Source organism: Balaenoptera physalus, assembly GCF_965194825.1.
Source record: "Balaenoptera physalus genome assembly, chromosome: 14".
Classification (NCBI taxonomy): Eukaryota; Metazoa; Chordata; class Mammalia; order Artiodactyla; family Balaenopteridae; genus Balaenoptera; species Balaenoptera physalus.
Window position 1 is genome coordinate 39617706 of NC_138893.1, and position 15039 is coordinate 39632744.

Consider the following 15039-nt stretch of genomic DNA (forward strand, 5'->3'; position numbering starts at 1 on the left):
TGGGTCACACGAGGGTCACTGGATGGTGACAGCCCCCATTCCTTGGCCACATACCTCTTCTCAGTGCCTGTCCATCCACCTGAACATCCAAATGCATTCTTCATGTCCTTTCCCCCCACCCCATTTTTTAAGTTACAATTTACACATTGTAAATTTTTAAAGTTACAATTACATTTTTTAAGTTACAATTTACACACAGTAAAACTCAACCATTTTTAGTGTACAGTTCTGCGAGTTTTAATAAATGCATACCACTATGTAGTCATTATAATTATCAAGATATAGAACATTTTCATCATTCCAGAAAGTCCCCCTGAGAGCCTTTGAAAATCAAGCCCCTGGTCTGTTTTCTGTCTCTATGGTTTTGCCTCTTCCAGAATGTCATATAAGTGAAATCATATGGCATGTAGCCTTCTGAGTGTGGCTTCTTTCACTGAGTGTAATGCATTTGAGATTCATCCAGGTTGTACCTACCAGGGATTTGTTTCTTTTGATTGCTGAATAGTATTCCACTGTGTGGACAGATCATAGTTTGTTGGTTTATTCCTTAGTTGAGGAACATCTGGGTTGCTTTCTTTCATGTCCTTTTGATCTTGTCTTTTGTGGAACATTTTATTGGTGGGGATTACAAAAAAAGTAAGCCCAGCCAGACTTTGGTAATTCCTCTCCTCCTCAAGAGATCTAAGTTAGCTTTCCAGGTCTGTTTCTTCATGTTATATCTTCCTCCCAAACTTAGTGTAAATAACTAATTGTATGACTTACAAAGAGACTTTGTTTTTTGTTTTGTTTTCTTGTATAATAGCTTTGTTGAGAGATAATTCACATACCATACAGTTCGCCCTTTTAAAGTGAACAACTCAATGGCTTATTAGAATATTGACAGAGTTCTGCATCCATCACCTGAATCAATTTTAGGACATTTTTATTACTGGAATTTTTAAGAACCCACACCCCTTATCTGTCACCTCCAGTCCTAATCTATGTTCAATAACTATAGATTTATCTATTCTGGACATTTCATAAAAATGGAATCCTACAATATGTGGTCTTTGGTGTCAGGCTTCTTCCATTTAGCGTAATGTTTGCAAGTTTCATCCACGTTGTCGCATGTATCAGCACTTCATTCTTTTTTATTGCTGAATAATATTCCATTTTGTGGATGTATCACTGGTTTATCCATCCATCTGTTGAGGGACATTTGGATTGTTTCCACTTTGAGGCTATTATGAATCATGCTGCTATGAACATTCATGCACGAGTTTTTGAGTGGTTATTAGTTTCCACTATGAAACTAGGAGTAAAACTGCTGGATTATATGGTAACTCTATGTTTAATCCTTTGAGGAACTGCCAAACTGTTCTCCAAAATGGCTGCACCATTATATTGATATATTCCACAAAGGTACTTTGAAAGTGTAAAAGTATAATGCAAATGGTTACAATTTAATATTACTCATTGAAATGGCAAGAATAACATTTGGTCATTGTAATAATTTAGATTGTACTAAGGTGCCTAAAGTAACCCGACCCCTCCTGTCCCACTAAACCCCACAGAGAAAGAAGCACTGTAAACAATTTGGTATGTAGTCATCCTTCCTTTTTCCTTCGATCAACACACATATACAAAATTTATATATTGATACTTTTGCTAAAATGAAAATGCATTCTTACTAGACACGACTCTTTCTTTTTTAAACTGTGGTAAAATAAATACAACATAAAATTTACCATTTTACCCATTTTTTACAGTTTGGTGGCATTAAGTACATTCACATAGTTGTGCAACCATCACCACCAACCATCACAGAACTTTTTTCATCTTGCAAAACTGCAACTCTGTACCTATTAAACCATAACTCCCATTGCCCCTCCTCCAAGACCCTTGAAACAATCATTCTACTTTCTGTCTCTATGAATTTAATTACTCTAAATACCTCATATGAGTGGAATCATACAGTATTTGTCCTTTTGTAACTGGCTAATTTCACTTAGCATTGTGTCTTCAAGATTCATCCATGTTGCTGCATATGTCTGCATTTCCTTCCTTTTGAATAATCTGTATCTATCTATCTATCTATCTACCTATCTATCGATCCAGTCACCCTCAGCATCTGTGAGGGATTGGTTCCAATACCCCCACAGATACAAAATCCAAAAATGCTGAAGTCTTTTATAAAAATCGCATAGTATTTGTAGATAACCTATGCACATCCTCCCGTATACTTTAAATCATCTCTAGATTACTTATAACTCCCAATACAATGTAAATGTTATGTAAATAGTTGTAAATACAATGTAAATGCTATATAAGTAGTTGCAGGCATGTGGCAAATTCAAGTTTCGCTTTTTGGAACTTTCTGGAATTATTTTTCGAATATTTTCAATCTACAGTTGGTTGATACGGAGGGCTGCCTAGACACACTGTGCTTATCCATTCTTCTGTGGATGGTTCCACCCTTTTAGCTGTTGTGAATAATGCTGCCATGAACATAGGTGTACAAATATCTCTTCGTGTTCCTGCTTTCAATTATTTTGAGTATGTACTCTCTAACTCCCTTTTTTAAAAAATTTAACTTTCTGTTGAAGTTTATGTCACTTAAGAAAACCTTGGTGTACTAATGTGGTTCTCCCACATTCTAAATCACCTTCATACTTTAAATCACTCAGTTTTCATCTATAGTGCGGGTGTCCTACCATCTACTTCGCCATTGCCCACTCATGAGAAACTGAATAGCCATTACTACTGGGTGTTTCCCATGGGCTGGTCGTAGTACACAGTTCTTCACATACATTGGCTGATGGGACTCTTACAACAATTCTTTGAGATGGATATAATTATTAGCCCCATTTTAGAGGCAAAGAAACTGAGGATAGAGAGCCCAAGGCCATTCTGCTAGTAAGGACTGAAGTCAGAAATCAAAGTCTGTCTGACTCCCAAGCTTAACTTCAGCATCATATCTAATGACATTACCGATGGGTCTCTTTTGGCTGGCCCTGGAGTGGCCTGAATATATGTGGACGCTCACATTCCAGGAGCCATGGGGCTGATTCTCCAACGAGAACAGATCTGCCTTTTACAGTGAGTGTTCTTTCTCAGAAGCCAGGCTTCACATAGCCTCAGAAAACCAGAGCAGGTTCCCAGCTCCCTAAGAGAGCTATCGGATCATGTTTCCTCCCCTCTGCTTCCTTTCCTTTTTCTCTTGACCTCTTACTTGCTCAATTCTGCCTTTACCCCTGACCCCACCCCTACACTGTCCTCCAGACTATCCAGGTTCAGGTGACAGAAACCCAGCTCAAATTAGCTTACACAAACAAAATGAATGTTTTGGCTCATTTAACTGGAAACGTAAGGGTGCATCTGGCCTCAATCATGATTGGATCCAGGGTCTCAAATGATGTCATTAGACTGTTTCTCCATTTCTCAGCTCTGCTTCTCTCTGTACGTTGATCAGTTCTTTCCTGCAGTGGACAGGATTTCTCCACAAAGTAGGAAAGATACTCCCAAAACTCCAAAACTACAGTGTCAAAGCTCAGCTATCCCACCAGAAGGAGGGCCAGTTTCCTTCTCCCGGCATCCATAGACCAGTCTCAGGGAAGGACTCCAATTGGCCATGCTTGGGCCATATGCTAATTCCTTAACCAATCATGTGGCCAGGAAGAGGCAGTATTAGGACTGCTGCAGACTCAATGGCACAGAAGGCAGTTTGTGTTATCAAAGAGAGAGGAGGAAAAAGCATGTGTGCTCAGCAGACAGAAGCAATAATCATCATTCACTTTGTCTGCCTTGGTCAAATGGCTCCTCCAAGCAGCAACAGACCCCCCACATGTGGCTACTGCTGTTACCGCCACCCCTGCCACTCAACCCCACCATCACCGGAGAGTGAATGGAGCCAGAGCACGCTGCCTTAGAAAGAATTTAAACCTCACGTCTGTGGGGATATCCAACCCATCCAGCCCTGTTTCCCTTGCTGGAGGAGACACTGCACTATCTAAACATTTTCATCATCTGCTGCTTCTTCCAACTCACTTCCCAGGCTTAGCTCATCTTTCAGAGGCCTCGTCTCTCCCCAACTCTAAGGTACAAGAACATGAGGCGCCCAGATGTCCCGGCTGTTTACACTGCACGGAGCACGGGGCCGTGCGTGTGGCTCCCCGCTCATCCCCGGGTTCTTTCTCCCCACAGTCCTAGGCTCTGCTGATCGCTACAAGCCAAATGGTCACGAACAAGCGTGGTCATTACACTGCCTCTTCCTCCTGACTCGCTGCAGACCTGACCAGATGAAATATTTGGCTTTCTCATCATAAGGAGGCCTAATGTTTCTTTGCCATTTGATTGACTGTTAAATGAAAGCCAGGCCCTTTTGTTTGGTGTGGGGTTCTTCTGTTTGTTTGGTTTTTTCCAGCATGTCATGATTCATTCATCCCTGGCCTGACTCCACGGACAAGCTACAATACTTGGCACTATTCTCCTCCTCTCCTTTGTCTCCCTTTCCTTCTTGTACCCTAGGCCCACCTTGAGGAAAAGGTTCTCTTCCCTCTGACCTCACTGAATGCTCTTGCTGTAGGTGAACTTGGACCAACATTTCAAACTGCCAGAGACTAGGGCTTTGGGAAATAAGATTTGTTTAAAATAGTTGGATGCTCCTGAACCATCTGCCCGTGCCAAATTGAGAAATAAATCACGAAGTATAAACCAGAGAAACAGAACAACAAAACTTTCATTTTCAACTGACTTACAAACTAAAGAAACTGTAGCAGAATGAGCAACGGACGCAAATGTCATTATAACTAACTTGGTCTGAGTAAGACTTTATCTTATCAAAGCACTTCCCTATCTACCAACTCATTTCATTTTCTACAGCCATACCAAAGGGAAGTAGGCTAGGGATTGTTCTTATTTCCATTTTGCAAGTGAAGAAATGGCAGATCCATGTCTCGGGGTGGGCCTCTTCAGGGAGCCTTCTGGAAAGAAATCCCTAGTGTCCTCCCTGAGAAGTTGAGTCAGGAAATGGAAGATCAGGTATGAAGTTGGCATCAGAGAAGACGAGCACTGAGGCTTGTCAATTTACCTTTCTCCCCTGCACACATTCCCAGGGCACCATACAAGGTCCGCTGAAACAGGCCAATCCTTTAAAAATCCTAGCCTAGAAGCCAACTAAGCAGATAGTATAGCCCCATTTTACAGCTGAATAAACTGAAACAGGAAGGGTCACTCAGTGCCTGGGATAAATCACACAAAGAGCCGGCCAAGAGAGAAACAGAAACAAATTCTTACCCAGACACGGCATGTTATTCTACTTTGTCACTGGAGTATAGGATTATTTTCCATTTGCACGCTTGACAAGAATGTGACTCCCATGAAGAAGGAACAAGAATCGCACATCCCCTGTCCCACAGTCTCTCCGGAAAGCTAAGAATATAAATATACAGATTACTGTTTATACGCTAGGGTTGTGGGCTTGGATTGAGAAATTCACAAAATCTATTCTTTGTACTCTGAGCTTTGGGTTTTTTACTTCCTTTGAGTTGACAGGGAAATGAATGCAGCTCTTTCAGTGGATCCTAACAGTTATGGGTCATTCGGAATGGGCACCATAGGGGTAAGAAAACAGAGAAGTGGCAAAAGAACAAGGATTCTTCAGGGTGATGCAAAAGATATGGCCCATGTGTAGATAACTAAAAAGGAAGAAGTATAATTAACAGTTAGTCATCCATTCAATCATTCATTCAATAACCATCCGTTACAATTCTCAAACGACCTTGAAGTTCTTGTGGGAGGTAAATGAGAACAGTTATGTGTATGAGGAGCCCAGGGCGACGCCCATTACATGCTGGGCCTCCAGTCAACGCTGGGTCCCTTTGTTCCCAGTGTCCCAGCTCTGTGCTATCCTGAGCAAATACCTAGAAAGAAGAATGAAAGTGGTGTCTTTGTATGTGAAGACTGGAGATGGTCTAGAAGCAGGGGGGGAAGAGTGGGAGATAAATGTGGTCATGAGAGAGAGGCTGGGCTGGGCAGGGCTTTCCTGCATGCCAACTCCTCAGGAATCTCAGACACTGGTTGCTATGGAATTTCCAACAATTCCTATAACACACTCTCACAGCTGGGCAAGTTTAGAGTTTAAATAATCTCACGGTCAAGGGAGACCCTCAGATGTAACAGAAGGTATACTGGGCCTTGAACAAGCTCCTTAACCCCTCTGGTCCTGTTTTCTCATTTGCAAAGCAAAGGGGGAAGGACTACATGCTTCCTAAGGACGTATTGGGCTCAGCATGACTATGAGTTAAGGTTTCCTTCACGTAGAGCCAATATCTTCACTGTAAATTTCAACTCACTTCCTTTTATGAAATCAGCTGACTCCAGTCTTCCTAACATAATACAAAGATCATTGGGCTGGGTGGACCAAGACCCAGGGGCAGGGACCCAACCTCAACAGGACCAGCTGGCTCGAGCCACTCCCGTGGCCACATCTGGTTCCAGGAGCCTGCTGAAGTTTGGGGGGCATCCTGTGCCATCCACCAGAGAGATCTGTCTAGGGCAAATGACTCAAGTTCTCAGGAAGATTTTGTTCCAAAAGGATTGCTGTAAAGGCCACCCTGAGAAATGGAACCTACAGAAACGGTCGTGCGGGGACCCCTCCCCGTGGGTTCCAGGGACCAGCATCTCCTCTGGTACGGACCAATCAAGACTTCAGAAAGGACTTCTATGTCTAACCCTGTCCTGCAGAACCTCACCACATCCCCATTGTGTGGCTGAGGCAACTTTGCTTCTGTGAGATTAAAACATCTTCCCAGGGGCTTACAGTGGGCGAGGGGTGAACCGCAGTTCCAACCCAGGTCTGTGTGAACCAAAAGACTACTGTGAGCTCTCTAGCTAAAGAGACGTCAAAGAGAGCCCCGATGGGGACCTAAGAGGACAGCGTAAAGGGGCAGGACAGAGGGAAAGCCCTAGAAGAGGAGGCTGGACAAGCCTGCTGGGAGAGACTGCCTGCACGCAGACCTTAAGGTCTGGAGGGCACTGCCACCTGGGGGAGGACGTTGCCTTCTGGCCACGTCCTGCTTCCCCAAGAGACCACCACCCACCAGCCCAGCACAGACCAGCGTGCCTTAAAGGCTGGGTCCTGGGACATCAGCCCCAGTTCCTAAATCTAGGGGTGGCCACTGTTGTCCTTGTTCAGAATGTGCCTTGTACGAGCACACTCAGCCAAGAGAGGGGGTGCTTCACCCATCAAGCCATGTGCCCATTGGGCAGAGTCTGCCTTCAGGGGCTGACTTCCTAATTCATGCAAAGGCGCTGAGCCCTACTTTAAGCGGCCCCCTTTCTGGTGCTCTGCTCTCATCCATTCCAGGAATATCTGCTTCCGGCCAGGTCATGCAATTGTGCAAAGAAGAGGGAGACACAGTCCCTGCTCTCGAGGAGCTGAAGGTCTACAGCAGAAGGCAGGCACACGGACCGTGGAAAAGCAGGGGCTCAGGGCACAGGGAGGCGAGGGGCCACTCATCCGAATTCTGGAGTCTCTCGTGGCTAATCACTCTCTATTATGTTCTCCTCCTCTCTCCCCCTTCTCTGGCAAATCAGAATTCAGGTAGGGGGACCCCCAGGCCCCATCTCCTCAGCTGCTCTCCTGTTCATCTGATCCCCAGCTTAGTGTGACCTGGGCTGGCCACCCTTCACCCCCAGGTGTAGTCAAAAGGTCCTTTGTCTCCAGGGAACCTGGGAAATTCCTTCCTTTCTCCCAGCTCGGGGACCGCCAGTCTTAATAGGTTCAGTATTTGATTGTCAACAGATGGAAGGTCAATTCTGTAAAAACAAGGACTTTGGGTCTGAATTGTTGTTTCTTTGAGTCCCTCCAACTCTCTGCGGGATCTCGGGCCAAGACGTTAGGCTGAACCTAAAATCAATCAGGCCCCAGGCTACAGAAAAAGTGGCTCAAAATACAAAACGTGCTCTCAAAACACGGTGCCAAGCTTCCTTCTCCAGAGCACGGACGCTCCGTGTCTCTGGGCAGTTTAAGGAACAGCACAGACATCGGTCTGAGGGGACCAATCCTTTCTTTTAAGGATCCTCCAAGATGACAACAACAATAACAAAGGGGCATCTCATTTAGCATGTTCAGGCTGCCGTTTATCGAAACCCCGTTTTCCAGAAATCTCCCTCATTTATGGAGCCTGGTTGTGACCACATCGGCCTCACCCTCCCCTTGCTTAATGTGTCACAGGACGGAAGCTGGGGACTTGAGAGAGAGAGAGAGAGAACCAGGGGCTCATGTGGAGCATGGAAACAGGGTTCTTTTGGGGTGGCCTTTCCAGAAAGCCACCAAGTAAGGAGAATGAGCCCACCGCCTTCCTGTCAAGCAACAGCCGACCAAGGTCTGCCAGGGCCGTCCTGGGGACATGTGCGGACCCCCGTGATCAGAGGCCCCGAGTGGACCAGGGGCTGGAGTCAAGACTGTTGTTGACTCAGTAAGAGACGATTTCTCACTAAGAGGGAGTGAAATCCTGCTGTCCCTGGTACCACCTATCCTAGCCCCCAAAATTCCAGTTGTGAAAATAAAGTCAGCCAAAGGAGCCATTCTCCCTGTGCTGCTAGAAATGACAGGTCACTTTGGATAAAAAAAGAAGCAGTCACTGTGAACATGCTAAAAGCTTAGCTCCTAAAAGCCACACGCCCTTCTCCTGGGGAGAACGCTGGGGCTCCGATCAGGGACCCCCAGCCTCAGCTCAGTGCCTGCTTCTGGCACGAGGGCAGAGTAGCCAAGGGCAGACAGCAGAGAAGATAAACGTCCATGGTAGGGAGGCTTCGTTATATAAAAAGCAAGTGCATGGCTATAAATAGCATACTGGGATATATGCAAATCATAGGCAAAGCCCCCTGAGAGTTCTCACTCTATTCAATATTTCATGAGCACCAAACAACCTACTTGCTTCAGGAAGTAGAAATATTGATAACAGCTAACGTTTATTGAGCACTTACTACATGCTCACACTGGAAAACCAGGGTGCTCAGGGAAAGCTTCAGACAGGAGGCTTTGCAAGAGAGTTGGAAATGGAGTGGAAACGGCACTCCTGGCAAGGAAGGCTGGGAACAAAGGCCCAGCGGCGGGAAGGGAGTCCGAAGCAGGACTCCAGCAAGACCTTTGTGAGGGAAGGTAGGTTGGTTGCAGGTCGCGGCCTCACCCGGAAGGCCCGCACTTCTCACCGAGGAAAGGCAAGTGCGAGCAGTTGCTTCCTTGCACCGGTCTCTTTATGGGGCTATTGAGCCAAGGACCGAGCAAGACAGAAAGGTTTTGACAGTTTCATTTTATTTTGTTCTAAACAAGAGATAATATGAAATAGACACCTGGGAGTGTTTTGAATTAACAACCCAAACCAAACCAACAGCTGCATCCCAGAGAGGGGGGAAAAGTTTCCTGCCTTGGCCATATTTCCTTTCAGCAACATTACATTAACACTTATGAAATACAGCTGAAAAGTCATGCAGTATTTAAGGGGAAGAGAAAGGCACTTCCATACTCTGTGCAGAACGCGCTGCCAACTAATTGGCCATGTAAGCTGGGTTTTCAACTCATCTGCAGAAGTCTCGAGGTTAATGAAACCATTACATATGCAAGGATGTTACGGAAGGGGGGGAAACAGGGAAGAAGTAATTGACAAGGCTCTCCATCTACCTTTGCGGTGTGGGCTATTCTTACCTGACAGGACTTATCAAAGTCTGCGATGCGGGCGGAATGGGTCTCTCTGGGTGTGTGTGCGTGCGTGCGTGTGTGTGTGCATGAGCGTGTGTGTGTACAACCACGCTAATGAGGACAATTCTCTTTCTCCATCTGGAATCCATTAGTCGTGATTATGGTGACGGCCTCTCCTTCCCTTCGTACTATCAGAATTAGCTAACCCCATTACTACCCAGGCCACCTTTCTCAATCTGCTCCACAGAGCGTAGGAGACGGCTTCCTGTCATCTAAGCTGTCTCCCTGTTTCCCACTCCGGAGCCATTGTAAATTCCCTCACCCCATCTCAATTACAAGAGCCCTAATAGGCCCTCTCGTCCCAAGTGACAGGCCTCTGCAGGTGTTTGGGAGGCGGGCGGGGAGGGGGGGGTGTGTGGAGGGAAAGCCAGCTGATCGCGTGCTCGCAAGCCTTACCCGGGCTCCTCCGTGCTCACGGCACCAGGCCTGCGTCTTGCAGGTGTTTGGCAATCATCTCGGCCCAGCTACCTCACCGTTTCTTGGGGTGGCTGGAAAAAATAAATAAGGCACGTTAAAACGGTTGTTACGACAAAACAGGAAAAGCCTAAGAGACAGGCAGGACCCCAGATGGAAGGCTTGATTCCTTTAATCAATCCTGTGGCTTCGAGAACAGGACCTGCCCCAGCCGATCCCCAAGAAGGGAGCAGGGAGATGATTTAGGGGCGCTCTCCGGATGGAAGCACAGATGAAGTTAGTAAGTCTCTTGGACTTTGGGCTTCCCTCCTCCCCCTTCTTCCCAAAGGACCTTATTTCCTGGCCACCGCACCTCACCCTCATCAGTAGGCTGTGGCAGCAGGCAGGGACTTTTAAAACAGTGCGAGAATTTGATATTTCCCAAAAGGTCATCAAAGGAGTCACTATGAGCAAACAGTTGGATTATCCGGCCCTTATGTCATGGTTTAATACGGTTTTTATTTGTTTGGAGTGTAGTTGGAGGTGGGCACCATTTTTTCAGGACTCAGTTCCTCTGTGACCGGGTGTCGCCTTTGTGTGCCTGAGTTAGCAGTGTCTCCAGCACGGCAGTTATTGTATTATCTTCATGTGCATCAGGACATGAAAAAGGTTGGGGAGCACTGCCCAAGGTCTCCTTTTTTCCTGTTCTACATGTTCCCTCATCCCTTTTTTTCATGCTTAGACAGTCAAAGCTGTAAGGTCCCTTACCTTGGCCAACAATGTCCTCCGTTGACCACTGAGGCCAATGAGGCCCCTAGGGTCTCATGACTTACCTGATGTCACACAGCCCTGGGGTTGGGGGCAGAGCTAAGATTAGAACTCAGGCCTCTTGGCTCCCCACTGAGGTCTCCTCCAACTTCTTTCTGACTTGAAGCAGGCATTTCCCCGGCTTCCTGCACTTTAGAACTTGTTCTCACCCCCTCCTGATCTCATTTCTCTCTCCCCTGCTGACCAGCAGGTGCTGATTTGAACTTCCAGGCTACCAATCTGAACAACCAGGGCATCAGGAATATATCCTAGTAGGAGAACTTACAGCTTTCATGCATCCGAAACCAGAGGGGAGGGTGGGACCACTTCTGCGTTCATCTGCCACTCTTAGCTTTAGTTAGAAAAGGACGGCAAGGCATCCTCAGGAAGGCCAGCTTGGGCTAACCCTCTGTATCACAGGCGGGTGCAGACATTAGCTGCCATAGTCGGCTTTGGTTCCCGGGGACTAGGGGAAAGCTTGTCCTGAGTGTTAATCCCCTTTCACGGCCCATTGGTGCCAGGATCGACATGGTACCCAAGACTTATCAGTTCAGAGTGGGCAGGATTCAATGTGGGCAGTCTGGGGGGACCCTGTGGTGCCACAAATACCCCTTTTCCAAGCAAATTCCAAAGTCTGGAATTTGGGAAATGGGAACTCCGGTAAAGATGAGAAAACTATACACCTCTTGTCACACCCTGCTTGACCCCACTTAAAACTCCGTCTGAGCATCTGTCCCTGTGTTTCGAGATGCGAGGGTTATTTTTGGCACTGTCTACGTGACTGTTCACCCCTCTGCAAATAAAGAATTTTCCCACCCCAGTTAGGGATGGCTTAATCTGATTAGCGTCCAAGGCGGATCAGGAGATGATAGATGTGTTCTAATTCTTCATCAGGGAGGGGGCAGGATGATTCTAAATGCTTGTTCCTCCAGGTTGAGAAAATTAGTATTTCTCATATAAGCTGTCGTGTCCACACCTCAGGAAACGGGTATGATGCATAATTTCATTCAAACTATAGCTGACGACCATTCGGAGATCGGGTGGCGAATGATAAGTTGACTATACGAGTTGTCTAAAGAAGTTCAAGCTATTTTAAAAGAAGTCAGTAGTGGTGGCAACAAGGAAGCTGGGAAGTGGGTGCTCTCCCAGACTGTTGGTAGAAATGAAAATTGAAATGACCTTTCTGAACGGCAATTTGACAAATACGTACTAAAGACCGTACAATTGAGCATCCTCTTTGACTCAGCAATTCTAAGAATTTTACCCCAAGGAAATAATCAGAAATGTGTACAAAGATCTACATACATGAACTTTCATTACAGCAGTTCTGTATCGTAGGAAAAAATACAAATAACTTAAACCCTAATAATAGGAATTCACTTTTAAAAATAGTGAAACGTTGCAATAGAGCCATTGAAAATAGGGGATTAAAAATTAAAATGAGAAATTTCATAATATTATAAGTAAAAAGGAAGTCAGGCTACAAAACAACTTCTCCAGTATTATCTCATGTTTATAAAAACCTTTGTGTGTATGTGTGTTGATATGTATAGCTGATTCACTTTGTTATAAAGCAGAAACTAACACACCATTGTAAAGCTATTATACTCCAATAAAGATGTTAAAAAAAAAAACACATATATTTGAAGGCTATACTCAAATTTTTCCACAATGACTATACATTGTTCTTATAATCAGAAATGAAAATTTTAAAGAAACGAAATCAATTCCTTCAGCTATGAAATAGAGAGATAATGGAGTAAATAGTACCTTTTCTTGTTATAATATAATCATCTCAGCCCTACTCTCAGCTCTCAAACAAAATTTTCCTTAAGTATCAGATGTGGTCCAATCACTACCCCAAATCAACTAAATTCATCCAAGACATGAACTTAGTTTTATCACATACACATTGTACTGTGTAATTCTACGAGTACAGTGGAATAGTCTTCATTCTCTTCCCTTGTGAGAAAATACATGTATCTGCACATCTGATGTTTGGGACGGATATTGCCCTGAAACCTAAAGGACTGGGGATCTCCCTACCAACACAACTGCCATCACTTCCCTCCTGTAGAGCATCTTGCTGGATCGACCAAGGCAGAACTTTTCCATGAATGGCCTCATAGTACACTTCTAAATGACTTGACATCTGAAGCCAGAGAGGTCCTGGGAATTACAGCCCCAGTACTGAGAAAGCAATGCCTACAGGAACACAGGCCACAAAAAAGTAAACCAGAATTGGTATCTCTGCTTAAGTCACCTTATATGCCTGAAAAACCATAAAGGAAGTTAGAGAGTGTTCTCATTGATCTCAAAGAGCCATTGCCAACCAAAAGGACTCAAAAAGGTCTTTAGTGGCATAAAGGGTGGTCTTGGCTGCAAAGCAAATCCTGGCAATAACTACGAGTTAGCCACTCTACCTCTCAGAACTTCCACCTTCACCATGATCCCTCTTGGACTACGGATGCCTCTGACTGCCCAAGGGGCAGCATCTAGAACTTATTCTCTCCAGGTAGGTCTAGTGACCAAAATTGCTCCTCTCTCCTCCCAAGCTATGAAAAATACTACTCCCTCAAGAAGGGCTGGTTAGAGGCATTGATAGGAAAGCAATCTGATTGAATTATTCACATTAAGATATAAGTGACTATAGCCCTAGCACTCCCTGTGGGTGTCTTTTAAATGACACTAATTCATTCTTTTTGAAAGTGTAGCCTTTGAATCATCTGCATTAGAATCACCTGGGTGCCTGTTACAATTATGGGTTTCTGGGCCCCAGCTCCTATCAGAATCGGAATCGTTCCTGGTAGGCCCCAGGGATCTGCATTTTAAACAAGCCCCTTTGATTCCTGTGCACCTTGAAGTCTGATAACTGGTGGGATATGCAGGAGTTGATATCTTTGAGCAGAGAAGGCTTCACAGTCAAAGGACCACTTTTCACTCCAGGAGCACCACATCAAAAAACAGGGCTGAGAAATCCCATCAACACAGTACATTTTTATAACGTTTTTATGCAGCTTCTATACAGCAATCATCTACATTTTAACAATGCAGAAACTGGGGCTCAGAATGATTAGGTAACTTCCCCAAGGTCACACAGCTCTTAAATGTGGCGTCTAGCACTTGAACCCCAGCAGCCTTAAGAAAGCCTCCTGAGGACTTACTTCAAATACCAAGTTATAACCCGTCTCAACCACAACTTCTCCAACTTTGCTACGACAGGCAGCAGCACCCAAACCTGAAAGGCTGTGACGGCACCCCTAAAAGGAGAGAGAGAGAGGAAGAACATAACCTGGCTTAGGTGTGAATTACTTAGAACCCTACACCGTGTGTCAATTCTCACTGAACACTTCGGACACCAGTTTAGGCTAGCTGATGTATTCTAGGTTTGCCTGAGAAGCCTCAGAACTTTGAAACTGTTCCCATTTGTGCTCTGATTACACATTCGCTCTGACTTGAAAAAGAATTATGTTGTTAGGAGCCACTCACTCCCTCTCCGCAGCTGCTTGTAGCTGTTTCTATCTGTAATGATTGTTTAATGACTGTTTAAGAAAGTGCTGCCTGAGGTTCTCTAATCACCCAATTTTTATTAAGCGCTCAAGGAAATCACACAGGTGCAGAACTGCCTAATTGACAGGCAAGCCACGAGTTGTGCAGAGCTCCCTTCCTCCAGACGAGGAAGTGCGACGCTGATGGCAATATGCACCCCACCTCACCAGCAAAGGGGGAAGCGTAGAGGAGAATCACACTTTGGTTCCCCCAAGGGGAGCGAAAGAGGGTTCTGAGAGAAGAGACGGGAGAGAGTGATGGGGACCGGGAGTAATAGATATTATGAAGAGGGTAGCAGCAAGGTCTAGAAAGATCACTAAAGGCTTGGAGGTCAGAAACCCTCATCTCTCCCTACCCTGATAAGCAACCTGGAGATCCAAGACCCTTCATCCGAGGGCTGTGGAAACTGCCAGCCGTAACTGGAATGAGCTCTGGAGCTGAGTAGTTCAACGAACAGTTATTGATGACAGACACTGTTCTAGTTGCCATGAAGTTGGTACACAGATCAATGAAGAATGAATGAAGATGAATGGATAGATGTCCTTACC

General features: G+C 45.3%; 1 long non-coding RNA gene across 2 annotated transcripts in view; it reads right to left on the reverse strand.

Annotated features, from left to right (window-relative positions):
* Window positions 1-15039, reverse strand: part of LOC309642187 — a 119795-nt gene that overhangs the window by 46858 nt on the left and 57898 nt on the right. For both annotated transcript variants that reach the window (XR_014253031.1, XR_014253032.1), the window contains exon 4: window positions 10139-10230. This is a non-coding gene — a long non-coding RNA (uncharacterized lncRNA). The remainder of the gene's footprint in view (window positions 1-10138; window positions 10231-15039) is intronic.